The sequence below is a fragment of the Myotis brandtii genome, unplaced genomic scaffold (genome assembly GCF_000412655.1).
Source record: "Myotis brandtii unplaced genomic scaffold, ASM41265v1 scaffold32, whole genome shotgun sequence".
NCBI lineage: Eukaryota > Metazoa > Chordata > Mammalia > Chiroptera > Vespertilionidae > Myotis > Myotis brandtii.
This window is the reverse complement of record NW_005362269.1, coordinates 6,206,706-6,222,629: the sequence shown is the minus strand read 5'-3', so window position 1 is coordinate 6,222,629 and position 15,924 is coordinate 6,206,706. Positions and strand designations below refer to the sequence as shown.

Here is a 15,924-nt window from a genome sequence, read left to right as displayed (position 1 = left end):
ACGGGGTAGAGCCATAACCTCCCCATCGGCCCTGCCCTGAGTGTGACAGTGGTGGCGCCCTAACCCCCTGATCGGCCCTGCTCTGTGCGTGACAGGGGGTGGTGCTGCAACCTCCCCATTGACCCTGCCTTGAGTGTGACAGGGGGCGGGGCCCCAACCCCCCAATCGGCCCTACCCTGAGCGTGACTGAGGGTGGCATCGCAACCTCCCGATCCGCCCTGCTCTGTGCATGACGGGGCGGCGCCCCTACTCCCCAATCGGCCCTGCTCTGAGCCTGACCAGGGGCTGCACTTAGGGATTGGGCCTGCCCTCTGCCACCCGGCTAAGCCACTAAGCCAACAGGTCATTATCTCCCGAGGGGTCCCAGACTGCGAGAGGGCACAGGCCGGGCTGGGGGACCCCCCTCCCCCCGCCCCCCGAGTGCACAAATTTTTGTGCACTGGGCCTCTAGTATATATATACACACTTTAACAGCCAGTAGCTCAACTTTGAAAATATATTTAAATAAACATTGCCTTTATAATTATTCAGTGTGTGTATACACTTTTTGGGACACCCTATCTTTTAATTCAAAACATTCTATGAGATAGAGAAAATTTTAGGAATAGACACAACCTAAATTTAAAAATAATAATCATCAGATGTGATGTGATTATGGGGAAAAGTTCATTTAAATTATACTTCCATACTACATTTTTAAGTTAGCATGCTTTATTTGTAATCTACAAATGATGTTAGGCAAAATTAAATATTATAGGAATCCAGAGAAAAAATAAACTCTTACTTTACGTAACAATCTATTTTATTCTCAGAGCATTTTGAGACTCACAGCCCAGTCTTAACATGGCACTTGAGCAAGAACTGATTAGTTGGGGTATGTAAAGTACCACATAGAGAATATAGTCAATAATATTTTAATAACTATGAATGGTGTCAAATAGGTACTAGACTTATTGGGATGATCACTTCATAAGTTATATAAATGTCTAATCACTATTTTTACACCTTCAACTAATATAACATTGTATATCAATTGTAATTTAAAAATAAAAAACTTAAGTAAATAAATAAGATTAGTTGGTACATCTCAGATTTCATTTAAGGACCAACTTGACTGCACTTGACAATATAGGGCTTTAAAAATATGTATATATTTATTGATTTCAGAAAGAGGAAGGGAGTACATCAATGATTAGAGAGAATCATTGATAGGATGCCTCCTGCACGCCCCCTCCTGGGGATTGAGCCTGCAACCAGGGCTTGGGTCCTGACATGGAATTGACCCTTGCCCTCCTGGTTCATAGATTGATGCTCAACCACTGAGCCATACCAGGCGGGTGAAATATGGGGTTATTAATGCCATTACCACAGGAGAGAATTTTTGTTTTTAAGTGGCTTAACTTAGTACTTGATTGAATGTTCTCTAATTCTCTGGGTTCACCAATGGGAAGTGGGCCTCGCTCAAGTGCCATGCTCATCTCCTCATAAGAATGATTTCTACTTGGATTTTTTTTGGACATGATCTCTCTAAGATCAATAAAAGTATATTTTTAAAAAACCCCTTTATCGTCCAATGCAGTCAAGTTGGTCCTTAAATGAAATCTGATGAACAAAATACATCCAGAAACATAGAAGCATAGAACAGACTGTAGAATCTCAGAGGGGGAGGGTGGGTGGATGGGAAGAGAGCAACCAAAGAACTTGTATGCATGTATGCATAACCCATGGACACAAACAATAAGATGGTGAAGGCCTGAGGTGGGGGCAAGGGGGAGGGGAAAGGGGACATATGTAATACTTTCAACAATAAAGACTTAATTAAAAATATGTTTTTATTGATTATTTTAGAGAGAGAAGGGAGAGGGAGAGGGAGAGAGAGATAGAAGCATTCTCAATGAGAGAGAAACATCAATCTGCTGCCTCCTGCAAACTCCTACTGGGGAATGAACCCTCAACCCATATAGGGTGACCTCTTGGTGCATGGGACAACACTCAACCAACTGAGCCACACCAGCCAGGGCCCCAACAATAATTTAAAGAAAACATTAGCTCTGCTTATTTTTATGAGAGATGGGTAATGAGGTGACTTCATTTGGAAGAGACATTTTTAAAATTGCAATAAAAATTAAAACTTAATTGCAGTGGCATTTTCAAATGTATTTCATTGAGACAGTAGTTGGATTTAGGGAAGGGGAAAAGCAACATGTATACATTACTTATTTAATAATCAAATACCTATCAAATGCAGAATGAAATACATTCTCATGTATTGATAGAGTGTCATTTGGTTCAAATATTTTGGAAAGAAATTTGAAAAAAGTAATTCTGCTCTTCATTCTGATAATTTCTATTTTAGAAATTTATCCTATCAGGAAACAATCCTAAATAAAGAAATAAGTTTAATAGGCCTAGCCGGTTTGGCTCTTTGGTAGAGCGAGGCCCATGGACTGAAGGGTCCAAGATTCAATTCTGGTCAAGGTTATGTACCTCAGGTGCAGGCTACAACCTGGACCTGGTCAGGGCTCATGCGGGAGGCAACCAGTTGAACCAGTTGATGTGTCTATCTCACATTGATGTTTCTCTGTGTCTCTCCCCATCCCTTCCATGCTCTCTAAAAATCCACGAAAAAGTATCCTAGGGTAAGGACTAACAAAAAATAGAAATAAGTTTAAATTATTTGTTGTTTACAACTATCAAAAAACCAAAATGCTGATAAAGATGTAAAGAAAAAAACTGATAAAAATTTTTAGATTTAAGATTAAAGTCACATGATTACAAATGAAATAAACCATATCAAGAGAAGTAAGTGGGCATAAATGTAAAATTAAGATATTGCGGCCTCAGACTCTATTTTCTTTTTATTTGCAGATGCTGTAGTTTCTGTGTCATATGTGACTGGAGTGGTGGGTCAGTCTGTCACGCTACCCTGTATCTTTTCAACAGCTCATGAAATCTCACCCATGTGCTGGGGTCGAAGGGCATGTCCTTCATTCAGTTGCTCAAATGAACTCATAATGACCGATGGCTACCATGTTACCTTTGAGAAGGACAAACGTTATAGGATGAATGGAATCATTTCCAGAGGGAATTTGTCTCTAACTATACAGAATGCAGCCCTGTCTGACACTGGCACCTATTGTTGCCATATTGAGTTCAAAGGGTGGTTTAATGGTTATAAAAAGAATATATTTTTGGAGATAAAGCCAGGTGAGTTTATCTTCCTTGGTCCCTCGGCCTGGCCTGCACCCTCTCGAAATCCGGGCTGAGGGACCCCTCTCCACGAGTGCATGAATTTTGTGCACCAGGCTTCTAGTTGTAATATAAAAACTGATGCATCTAAGAAAGAAAGAGGAGGTTCCTACAATCCTGTTTTTTAATAACTTTGGGGAAATAGAATTACTTACTTGTGTAGAATGAAGTGTTAAATAACCTAGAGTCAAGAGTGTAGACTAGAGGGCCTTCCCAGTCTGCAGTGCTTCAAAAATGCTGGATAGTTCATGAAGAGGCATTCATGGCTCCATAGGGAGATGAGGTGAATATTTTTCTCAAACTAAAATTATTCAGTGTAAACAACTACACTTTTTCTCTGAGTTGATGTCACTGAAAATTTATAAAATGACCTTTCTTTTTTTTTTTTTTTAAACATATTTTATTGATTTTTTACAGAGGGGAAGGGAGAGGGATAGGAAGTTAGAAACATCGATGAGAGAGAAACATCCATCAGCTGCCTCCTGCACACCTCCTCCTGGGGATGTGCCCGCAACCAAGGTACATGCCCTTGACCAGAATCGAACCTGGGACCCTTCAGTCCGCAGGTCGACGCTCTATCCACTGAGCCAAACTGGTTAGGGCTAAAATGACCTTTCTTAACATTTCAAACCTAAAATGGAGATTTTTAAATGTATAGACAATATTGTATAAGAGATTGTCAAGTAGATACATTACCAACTCAATCTTGTTGCATATGCATTGTGTAAGCATATATAGTCCCACCTCCACACTCTGCCTTACCTTGGATTTCATGAAGCATAACTCATATTATATTGTGATATTGCTTGTTTAAAAATTAAAATGACATTATCCTATATAATAAAAGCCTAATATGCTAAGTGTCCGGTCATCCCTTCAACCAATCAAAGCGTAATATGCTAATGATATGCTAAGGCAGCTCAACCGCTCGCTATAACGTGCACTGACCACCAGGGGGCAGACACTCTGAATGGTAGGTTAGCTTGCTGCTGAGGTCCAGTCAATTGGGACTGAGCGAGACAGGTTGGACACGCCCTGGAGCCTTCCCAAGGTCCCTCCCTGGCCCCAATCGTGCACCGGTGGGGTCCCTCGGCCTGGCCTGCACCCTCTCGCAATCCGGGCTGAGGGATCCCCTCTCCACGAGTGCATGAATTTTGTGCACCGGGCTTCTAGTTGTAATATAAAAATTGATGCATTCCAATAACTGTTTATTAGTTGCCTTTAAAATTTTCATGAAATACAAAAATATGGCAAATTCACATTTCTTCTCTCTTGAGATGGACATTATAATGGCCCAGGTTTCTGAGTTCTTCCTTAATCTCCTTCCAGTGAAGTCTTATATTGACAGTAGAATACAATATTTGTGACCTTAATAAGCTGAGTTTCTTTATCATTTTTATTAAATTAAGAAAATTTTATTTGCATCCTCTCAAATTTTGGACTAGGTTATTTCCTTTAAAAAGACAAGTAAGAGCCCTAGCTGGTTTGACTCAGTGGATAGAGCATCTGCATGTGGACTGAAGGGTCCTGGGTTTGATTCTGGTCAAAGGCACATGCTCGGGTTGCAGGCTTGACCCCCAGGAGGAGGCATGCAGGAGGCAGCCAATCAATGATTCTCTCTCATCATTGATGTTTCTATCTCTCTCTCCCTCCCACTTCTTCTCTGAAATCAATTTAAAAATATATATATATGATTGTTAAAAAGGCAAGTAAGATAAGGTTAGTTCAGATGGAAAAAACAGCTGACTCTGTGGAAACTATATCTGGGAAGCAATTCAGAGAAGCCAAAGAAGCTGATGAGATAGAGCTATATAGACAGATATGTGGAGGCAGCACATGGAGAAGAGATTATGATTATGAAATTTTGGGAGTTGTGAAATTATTTTGATCCATCAATTTTTTAAAAATATATTTTATTGATTTTTTACAGAGAGGAAGGGAGAGGGATGGAGAGCTAGGAACATCGATGAGAGAGAAACATCGATCAGCTACCTCCTGCACACCCCCGACTGGGGATGTGCCCGCAACCAAGGTACATGCCCTTGACTGGAATCGAACCTGGGACCTTTCAGTCTGCAGGCCGATGCTCTATCCACTGAGCCAAACCGGTCAGGGCAATCCGTCTGAATTTTTAAATGTGATATGGAATGGAATAAGTAGGAAACTTTACAGTCCTCCCAATCCTTTGATAGATATTTGAGCCTCCAATAACCAAGTGTTTGCTTAAGTTTTCTTTCATTTTTCACAGGCTCAGCTTACTCCTCACCTTTCTGTTAGAGCTTTCCTCACCTGCATCTATACTTATATCTTCCTAGCTTCTTCCTGGGGAAGATATTTTCTACTGATGAGGACAAGTTTATTACTAGATCTGTCTTGGTTTCCTCTTCTTTATTGTTCATTGTGCTCCTTTGATCAGATTTTTTTGCATGCTTGCTTTTTTCTCTATATTAGGTATTAGGTTTTTAAATGAAGGGAAAGGATTAGTCTGTATACTTCTTAAAAGCCTCTGACTGTAGCTTAGATCAGGGTCAGCCAACATTATAGCCTAGGGCCATATCACATTCAAAACAGGCCCAGCATTTTTTTTTTATAGATAAGCTTTATTGGAACAGCTATACTCACTCCTTGTACTAGCTGGACTGTGGCTGCTTTCACACTGACAGAGTTGAGCTGCTGACAATGAGGCCATAGGAAAGCCTAACACATTTACTGTCTGGCCCTTTACAGGAAGTTTGCTGACCTCTGCTTAAGACTAATGCCTTGCATGTAATAGATACAAAAATTTTTTGAAAAAGAGTTTAGTCTGTTCAAGGCACAGATGGGCTTAATTCCAAATGAAACTGATTCTTTAAAAGGGAGAGCGTTCAAACCAATTGTCTGCTCTTAAAGGGTTTCTTTTATTGTGAGTAGAGTTGAGTTTGAAGGAAGCTATATATATAAAGGTACCTGTTAAGCAAAATGTACACATTCTTGAATCAAGCCTTCATTGATCTGCATTTTTGCCAGGCACTGGGTTTGAGCTTAATTCTAATGTCAGCACTCTCTGGGTAGCTCTGAGACCTTCCGTAAGTGGTTTGGAATCCAACACCCTGTCTGACCCAGGAAAGAGACAAAGATACTACCTGTCGTCTAGTCCACCTTCCAGCCAGTATATAAAGTGTCTGTGTGATCTTATCTATGCTAGTGGGTGTGAGTTAGTCCTCATTTAGGGTGCAGGTCTCTTCAGAGGGTATCCTCAAGACTGAAATGAATGCTATGTGTTAATTAATATATTTTTAACTTTCTGGGCCTAAGAACTATTTTTAAATTTAGCCATTCACCACAGAGAGGACAAAGACAGGTCCAGGCTCTAGATATTTTCCCTGCCTCCCCGATATTTACAAAGATACATAAATCTGATATGCGTGGTTGGTCTTCTCAGAGTGCTTCAGTGGTAACCCTGGGTATCCTTTATCCCCTCTGAACCTCCTCGTATATATTCTTGCAATACAGCTATCTCTGTTTTCTTTGGCTTTTCTTCAAGCCCTCCCCTGTAAGGATCTCATTAACCAAGGACAGGATGTCATAGTTCAGGGCAAATTAGTGCCCAGCTTCGCTTGAGGATAGTTTCTCATTGGTTATGTTGATGTACAGGCCCAGCACAAAGCTCTTGTTCCCTGCTGCTTGATTAACCCTTGCTTTCATGTTGATTTCTAGCTCCACCTAAGGTCACCAGTGTTCCAACACCATCTAAGGTCTTCACCTCTGCTCCTACAACTCCAGCACCAACACTGAACCATAAGACAGGTAAAATGATATGTTTCTGAGGCTTTAAGCCTTCTAATGAGTGGATAAAGGCCACCAGAGTATGTGTTAAGGCAGAGTTACCATCTATGCTAAAGGTTTTTCCCTGGATTCCATAGGGCCTCGTGTGATCTGTGAAACCTTGTCCTATATTACATGCATCTAATAGGTATCTTCAGAGTGAAGGGACTAATTAAAAAAAAAAAGAAAGATTCTCAAAGGGTTTCATCATTATCCAAAAAACCAAGACCTATGATATTGGACAACGAATGATTTGGATTTGGTCTAGTTGGCACTGATTTATGAGTAAAATCTATGTAATTCTAGAGAAGAAGGGAAATCTGAGTGGAATTCCTTTAGTCCTCTCTGAAGTTGGACCCTTCATACAAGGATAACAAGCCCACCACTAGTTTTACCTGTAATATTTTATTGAAAGAACCATTTCTAATCATTGTACCATCAGGTAGGTCTATGGCTGCTTTCACAATGACAGAGTTGAACAACAGCCAGACTACAGCCGCCAAACCCTAACACTTTCATCTGGCTACTTACTAAAGATTTGCTGACCTGTGCTTTAGACTAATGCCTTGCATGTAATAGACACTAAAAAATATTTGTTGATTTATGTTTTTTGCACATCATAGCAAAAATTGGCTTGATTCCAAATTCAACTGTATCTCTCCAAAGAAGAGCTTTTAAACCATTGGCCTCCTGTGCAAAGGTTCTCTTTTTTTCTAGTTATTCAAATTGAGATTCAAGGAAGATTCTTGCAGAATACAAAGGTGCCTGGTGAGGAAAAAGTACACATTGTAGATCAGGCATTCATTGATGACCTTTTGTGCCAGGCACTGTGTTTGTGCTTAATTCCACTGCCATCTCTCTCTCTGGGTAGCTCTGAGACCTTCTGTAACTGCTTTGAAATCTTAAATCTGCTATGTCATGGAAAGAGCCCAAGTTATTACCTTTTTCATCTCTTAGTTGGGAAGGAATCATTGGTGGTCTAATTCACCTTTCAACCAAGTGTATAATGTATAAATGGTCTGTGTGATCTAGCATATACTTGTGGTGTGAGTTAATTTAGGTGCCGGGCTCCTGGGAGGGTATCCTCAGGACTGACTGAAATGAATGCAATTTATTGGGTAAACATTCTGGGCCTGGAACTACTGTTTAAATCTTAGTCATTCACCACAGAGAGGACAAAGTCAGTTCTTGGCCCTGGACACTTTCCCCACCTCACCAATGTGTAGAAGGATATGTAAATCTGATATGCATGGCTGGTGTCTTCAGAGTGCTTCCGTGCATAATCCGAGCAACCTTTTTCACATCTGAAGCTCCTGGAATCTATACTTTTCAATGCAGCTGTTTCTTTTATGAAGGCTGGTCCTCAATCCCAGCCCGATCAGATTCTAGTAGACTAAGGACAGGAACTCTGAGCTCAGGGGAGATTAGTGCCCAGGTCTGCAGGGGGACACAGTCTCTCACTGGTTTTGTTGATGTCCATGCCCAGCACAAAGCTCTTGTTTTTTTTTTTTCCTGCTGGGTTTATACTTGCTTTCATGTGGATTTCTAGCTGCGCCTGAGCTCACCAGGGTCCCAAGATCACCTGGGGTCTCCAACTCTGCTATAGCACCAGTTCACCTTCAGAATATCCCAAGAAAGAAAGTGATGTGTTTTTGAGCCCAGAGGCCTTCCAATGAGAGGAGGTAGACCACCCAGGGTATTATTATAAGGTGGAAGTATAATCTAGGATTAATGTTCTTCCCTGGGTTAGAAATTTAAGCTTTATAGTAGCTGACAATCCTCATTCCAGATTTGTTGTTTCCTTTGTAACTGTAAGTATTTTCAGTGAAGGGACCATAGTTTTTTTAAAATCAGATTCTCCAGGGGATTAATTATTAGCCCACAAGTCCCCAGACCATTTCTCTTTGAGATCTAATGAGAATGGTGTGGACTTGGCTCAGTTGAGCACAGGTCCCAGGGAGCTTGAAGTGGAGATCCTTTATCCACTGTGAAGTCAGAGCCTCATCTGGAAGGTAAGGCTTCATCAAGATGATCATTTCCTCTGTCTCCTGTGTGACAGGATTCATTCTAAGTTTTTTCCTTTACAAATTTTAATTTACTCAGTATTTTAAATTACAGTTGATATACGATATATTAGTTTTGGGTGTACAACCCCATGATTAGATGTTTATATAAGTAACAAAGTGATTGCCCTGATAAATTGAGAATCCATGTGACACCATATATAGTTATTACAATATTACTGACTATATTCCCTGTGCTGTAGTTTACATCCCCATGACTATTCTTGAAACTACCAATTTGTACTTCTAAATCCCTCGATCTTTTTCACCCATGAACCTAACCCATTTCCCATCTGCTAAGTTCTTTACAAGTATTATATTACTTGATTCTTATGCCAGCTCTACCCATTGTAGGTGTGATTCAATTCTGTTTTATATTTGTGTAAACCTAGGCACAGAGTCTAATTTCATTGTTGAAAGGCATATGGGTAGAAAGTGGTTGAGTCAGGATTCAGTCTCCATTAGTTTGAATTTGGGACTGTGGGTATAACTACCGGATGGTGTTTCTCCATGAGGCCTGAAGTTATATTAGGATGAATTTGTCCTGATCTGACATCTTCACTGAAAAAGCCCTTTATATAATTATCCTGTCTTTTTATGTCACTCAGTGATAGTTTTGCTTCTAGCATTCTTTACTTTAGTATGTAGCATAAAAATTGAAAAAAAATGCTGTTTATACTGATGACAAAGTAAATATGTGATTTAAGGATTTCAGGAATTTAGAATGTATGGCTTTTTTCAATTCAGGCTACGTGCTTCACACCTCAAGTTTCGGATAGGTAAGTGTTTAATTGTAATACAAATAGAGAATAATTTGACATGAGTCAAGAAATAGCTTGGCCTCCTGTGGACTACTTCAGATTCAAACTTCTATTTTTAAGATTAAAAAGAAAACCTTTAGTGAAGATTCTCAAAACCTTCAAAACTTTTTGACTCCTTGAGGTTGTCTGGATTCTGAAGAGTAACAGAAATGTCTCAACTTCTTAGCCAGAGAAATCTGATGGAACATTGATTTTTCCTTAACTCCTATTGAGTCTTGTGTATATTTAGCCATAAGGGATCTGAAGCATTTGTGCTATAAGCTGAGTATGGAGGAGAGGGCATTAGGTTAAAACTCGGATTTTAGAGCCTTAAATGTATGTAAGAAAAATAGCTTTCTTCCAGGCAGCTGAACATACTAGAGAATCTGTTGACTCTCTTCTTTATTTTTTTTTAAATATATTTTTATTGATTTTTTACAGCGAGGAAGGGAGAGGGATAGACTAGAGAGTTAGAAACATCGATGAGAGAGGAACATCAGCTGCCTCCTGCACACACCCCCACTGGGGATATGCCCGCAACCAAGGTACATGCCCTTGACTGGAATCGAACCTGGGACCCTTCAGTTCGCAGTGCGATGCTCTATCCACTGAGCCAAACTGGTCAGGGCTGACTCTCTTCTTTTAAATATATATTTTTTTATTGATTTCAGAGATGAAGAGAGAGATAGAGATAAATAGATAGATAGACAGGTAGATAGGTAAACATCAATGATGAGAGAGAATCATCAATCAGCTGCCTCTTGCAGGCCCCATACTGGAGATCAAGCCCACAACTGGGGTATGGTACCTTGATGGGGAATGGAACCATGACCTTCTGGTTCATAGGGCAATACTCAACCACTGAGCATACAGGCTGGGCGTGTTGATTTTCTTAATATTGATTTAGCTTCTATATACTTAGTTTCACATAGTGTGTGTCTGTAAAAGTGTGTGGATTAGTCAACTTGGTTTAGTGAACATACATAAGTTTTTGACTTCATTTAAAGTAGAAATTCAGAAGAAAAGATCTGTGTGACCTCCTAGGGAATCCTTTCTAATAAAAGGGTAATATGCAAATTAACTGTCACTCTGTCACAAAGTTGGTGGTGCCCATAGCCACAAGATGGTGGTGCCCAGTCCTCTCAGCCCCACGGGGAGTCACCCAGTGGAGGGGGGCAGGCAAGGAGGCAGCCGCTGAGAGCGGGCAGCGTGAGCAGCCTGGTGGAATGCTTGCTTCCTTGCTGCTGCGACGAGGCAAGTGTTCTGCACCTGGCCTCTGATGGGCCTCTGGCCAGGCCGGGTCATGGAACACTTGCATAAGAAGAGAAGGAACCAGCGAGCTGAGCAGAGTCGAGTGGCCCCTGACTCCCGGGCAAGGTCAAGTCCGGGCAGCCAGAGGGTGGAGGGGGTGGAGGATAGTGTGACAGGAGGTGCTGGTGGTGGAGGCACAGGGGTGAAAGCCAGCCAAGAAAGAGGAAGGAAGTCCTTTATCAGTGTTCCTGAGAACAGGGAGGGAAGTCGTTTGCATTTCCCAGCCATGGATGGGCCTCTGGCCAGGCCTAGGAGCAGAACGCTTGCGTTGCCCTGGCGACGAGGCAAGCATTCCATGCCTGGCTCTGGATGGGCCTCTGGGCCACGAAGAGCCTCTGAGCAGCGGGCATGGAGCGGCCAGGCCCCACAAAGAGCTACTGGTGCACAGATTTGTGCGCAGGGCTACTAGTATTAATTGATTATTAATTGAATTGAGCCTTATGTTTATCCTGATTGTTTCCTAAGAAGTTGGAGTCTAGAGTTGTACTTTACAGTACAGGAAGGAGGTGAGCACTGGAGCTAATTCAATGCAGAAACATTTACTTTTACATCCACTTCCTATCTATCCTCAGTGCCTCCAGCACATGTTTGTTTCCTAAAATATGCATGAAATGGTTGGATGTAAGATTAAAGGAGGAGGGGAGCAAAGAAAGATGCCCACAAGAAATCAAACTTGGGGAAGAAGTTAAGGTCAGGAGCCTTTTGCACAGACCTAAGTTGGATAGACTGATCATCTGACTCTCTTGTACTGTCCTGTTCTTTGTTCCTAAAGAGAGCCATGTCCCCACATCCTGTTACAGGGTTCAGTATTGGAGTAAAACATAAGAAAGGATGATGTTGAAATGTGAAGATGGTGGTGGGAAAGGGGAATCAGGAAGACTGATGAAAGGCAATAAGGAAAGCCCAGGTTTGCGAATTCTTGCCCAGCCAAGCACCACTAATTTGCTCTAAGTTCTGTGGTGCTCCCCGGAGAGGGAACATGAAGATTTTATAAGGAGGCAAGTGATGCATAGCGGTGTGCTTGAGAATTCTTAGTGACGCTTTTTGGTGAGAAATGGAAGATGAGTCAGATAACACAGGAAATCAGTCATTCAGAAGGAGCGAGCAGAATGCAACTGCAGAAGGAGCTGGGGTCACGGTTTACCAGGAACCTGGCCGAGGGCTGTGAATCATTACCAAGTTGAGAGATTGGGCAATGCAGTCACCTTGAAGAAACTTCAAGGCATTAAATATTGTGAGGGTGTATTCTGTGCTGGTACATATGTGCATCTCTCTGGAAAGATGTGTGGATGGATAATCGTGAAATTGAATAATGTCAGAAAATCCAGATTGGGGTTATTGTGAAGATGGGATAACAGATTAGTGTAAACTCCTAGGCCCTGTTTTATGAACATGAAATGTCATTTGTATGAATAAAAGCTTAATCGGGTGTCTTACATAAGATGCACTTTTGTAGGCATTACGCATTTAGGGACATCTTAAAAGTGTGGAAAGTGTGAAATAATTCTGTCTATAGATAACTGTCCAAAACATTATCTATATAAGATTTACTCCTGATAATAAAAGACCTAGTTGGCAGTGCAATGCCTCAATGTTATCTTTGAATAAATTTCTAAGAAAGAGTTGAAGGTAATTCCCAATTTTAGGTTTGTTGCCTATTTTTGTTGGGGCTGGAGATTTTTCTCTACAAATAGAACAGGGTTCTTGCATCCTTTTTATTTCAGAAACCACTTCATCTCCTCCAGTGCAGACAACAGAAACCCCGCCTATTACACCACAGGAAGCAAGTACGACCACCTCATCATTGAACTCTTCTTGCCCAACAGGTAACTGCATTTTCTTTCCTGAAGACCTAGAGCATTCAAAATTTGAAAATCATTGACATGTAGTTAAGGGCACATATTGTGACATGAGTGCTCACACTGGCCCCTCTAATCTGCTATGTGACTGAAACAAATGTCTTACCCTCTCTGAATCTGTTTTCTTCATTTCTAAATGGATGGAACATCACTGATCATGCAGAATCCTTGTGAGGATTAAATGAGATGAAGAGCTTGGGACATAGGCATAGGGGGGTAAGTGATAGATACAATAGCAACTGTGACTATTACGTAGATGTCCAGAGTACATACCGGTGGCACTTTTAACCTGGTTCCATGAATGGCCTCTGTGCTCCTAAAATTATAGGTAAAACTTTTTATGGAATACATATTTTTCTCATAAAGAAGAAAAAAGGGATCCATTTTCACAGGTTCCATGACAAAATTGTTAAGAATCACACCTTACAGGATAGATTAATAAATACTAGTAACTTGGTTTAATTCTTATAATGCCTGTTCCATTTGGCCATATGTATATATTTCTTGGCCATATTTTTTATTCATTGTTTCTTTTATCACCAGAAAGCAATGCAAATATATTTCATGTTTATAGTAAAAATTCAGTATTTTTTATAATTCTAACCAATTTCCAATTTCCTGTTGAACAGATGGGAATAGCACCGTGACCCAGCCTTCAGATAGTGGTTGGCAATACAATGAAACTGTAAGCAAATTCCTCCCTATTTTATTAGCCATATTCTCTGCTATGTTCCCCTGGAAGCAAGTTATATTTAGAGATTACTCTGTAAGGCTAGCCCAAAGATTAAAGTTCATATGGATATAGGTAGACCAGCTTGTTAGAGATGCCTGATAAGTGATGTTTTACTCATACATACACACAACACTCACACATCACAGACTTTCTCCTGGCCAAAAATTTGAACAAAAACGAATGAACTAATTCAAGGAGAGTGAGCTAACATACCATTCCCAGGAAGACTTCAGTTAACATTAAGGGAATAACATGCTGTGAGTCGCTATGGTGGCATGGAGGCTGTTCCAAACAATTATATTATGTAAGTGAAAGTGTGCTTGCTTTGAAATATGCCCCCCAATATCCTTTTCCAACCTGAATGCCTTCCATATAGAAATTTTGAGGCCAATGCTGAGATTTTCTCTACCTGATGTAATAAGTTTCCCCATAGGATGACTTATTAAGGTGTTAATGTGTTAAACAACTTTGTGATTGAGTAAGTGACTAGGAAAGAGTCAGGATTCTGACTTCAGAGATTAAACTTTGATGCAGCTAGAAGCTTAATCCTTCTCACTGATCTTCCACTTGCTTTCTATTAAAATATCTACCTTGTGGGATCTTTTTAGTATTAGAACTAAGCTATGGAAAGAGGCCTGGCATGATGCCTGGCATGTTTTAAGCTTATGCTAGGAGGGGGATACTTACAAACTGCACCAGGAGATTTAAGCAAAATTTGCATTTCCACCCAATTGCACAATTTAAGTTCATTGTTAATCAGGGTTATGTCTATGAGCAGCCACTTTCAGGCCCATTTCTATAGACATGGATAGAATTTTGAATTATGTTTAAAACATAAACACTGTATCAAAGGCCAAATTCAATAATTCAGCACATTCAGATAGCATCAACAAGTGAACTTATATATGAACAAAAATTGTTTGTTTCTTTTAATATAAGAGGATGAAGCTTATTGAAACTTTAAAGAACAATATGGATAATTTACATATAATAAAGAGCAGCCTTTGAACTACACTTTGAGCTTTGACAAGCACATGCACCAACAAAAATCTAACTCCAAGCGTATATAAAATATTTCCACATCTCCAAATACATAATTGAATTTCTAATTGTCTGGGAATTTCACCATGGTTAGGACCTCAGGAGATCATTTGGTTTTGCCCCTCATGGTCTAGAAGTAGACTAGAGCCAATAAAGATAAATGTGTCTGAGTATGTTATTTTAAGAAATGTTTTCTGCCCATAATTCTAACAAGATGTTTTTCAATCTGCTTATATTTCCTTAGCACACGAGTTTGAAACAAAATACACAGAGGAACACCAGTAAATTGTACATTGGACTCTGCATTGCTGCCATGATATTGCTCACCATTTTGGCTGCCATACTTACCAAAAGTAAGTCGTTTGACCATTGTGCCTGAGGGAACAAAGTGAGGGTTCTGGAGCCAAACTACCTGGGTCCAAGGAGCTTCACACACCATGTACTTTTGATGTCACATAACTTCCCTGTTTCATAACCTTGTTCCTTTTGTTTCTTAAAAATAGTGGCCTGTAAAGAAAAAAGGCAATTTAAGTTCTCTATAGGAGAAATAAAACACTAAGAAATAAGAGTTTGTTGGGTGGAGTTGGGATTTGGAAGGCAACAAACCACTGTACTAAGATTTGTTCCCTCTTCCTCCTTCCTTCCCCTCAAGACCCCATTTTTGATCCTATGAAGGATAATATTGTTGAGAGTCTTACAGCACTCACTTAGCTAAAGAGGCAAATGAGACATTGGAGGGGAAACAGATTTCAGGCCAAGGCTAGAATAACGGGTTTCAAAAACTAGCCATGCCAGACTCCATGAAAGAATGACAACTGTCCATTTCTTAAAATGAAATATAATCATTAATAACTATATTAAAGTAAGTTTGGGCATGTGTGTGAATACACTAAACCAGTGGTCGGCAAACTGCGGCTCGCGAGCCACATGCGGCTCTTTGGCCCCTTGAGTGTGGCTCTTCCACAAAATACCATGTGCAGGCGCGCACGTACAGTGTGATTGAAACTTCATGGCCCATGCGCAGAAGTCGGTTTTCGGAAAGGAGATAGACGAAACAAGTGTAC

General features: G+C 40.5%; 2 protein-coding genes across 2 annotated transcripts in view; both read left to right on the top strand.

Annotated features, from left to right (window-relative positions):
- Positions 1-2,953, top strand: part of HAVCR2 (hepatitis A virus cellular receptor 2) — a 32,192-nt gene extending 29,239 nt beyond the window's left edge. The window contains exon 9 of the transcript XR_001362935.1: positions 2,869-2,953. The gene's annotated coding sequence lies outside the window, so the exon portion shown is untranslated. The remainder of the gene's footprint in view (positions 1-2,868) is intronic.
- A 12,177-nt stretch (positions 2,954-15,130) lies between these two features.
- LOC102244733 (hepatitis A virus cellular receptor 1 homolog) overlaps positions 15,131-15,924 on the top strand; it is a 41,600-nt gene continuing 40,806 nt past the window's right edge. Inside the window, exon 1 of the mRNA XM_014543155.1 lies at positions 15,131-15,213. The gene's annotated coding sequence lies outside the window, so the exon portion shown is untranslated. The remainder of the gene's footprint in view (positions 15,214-15,924) is intronic.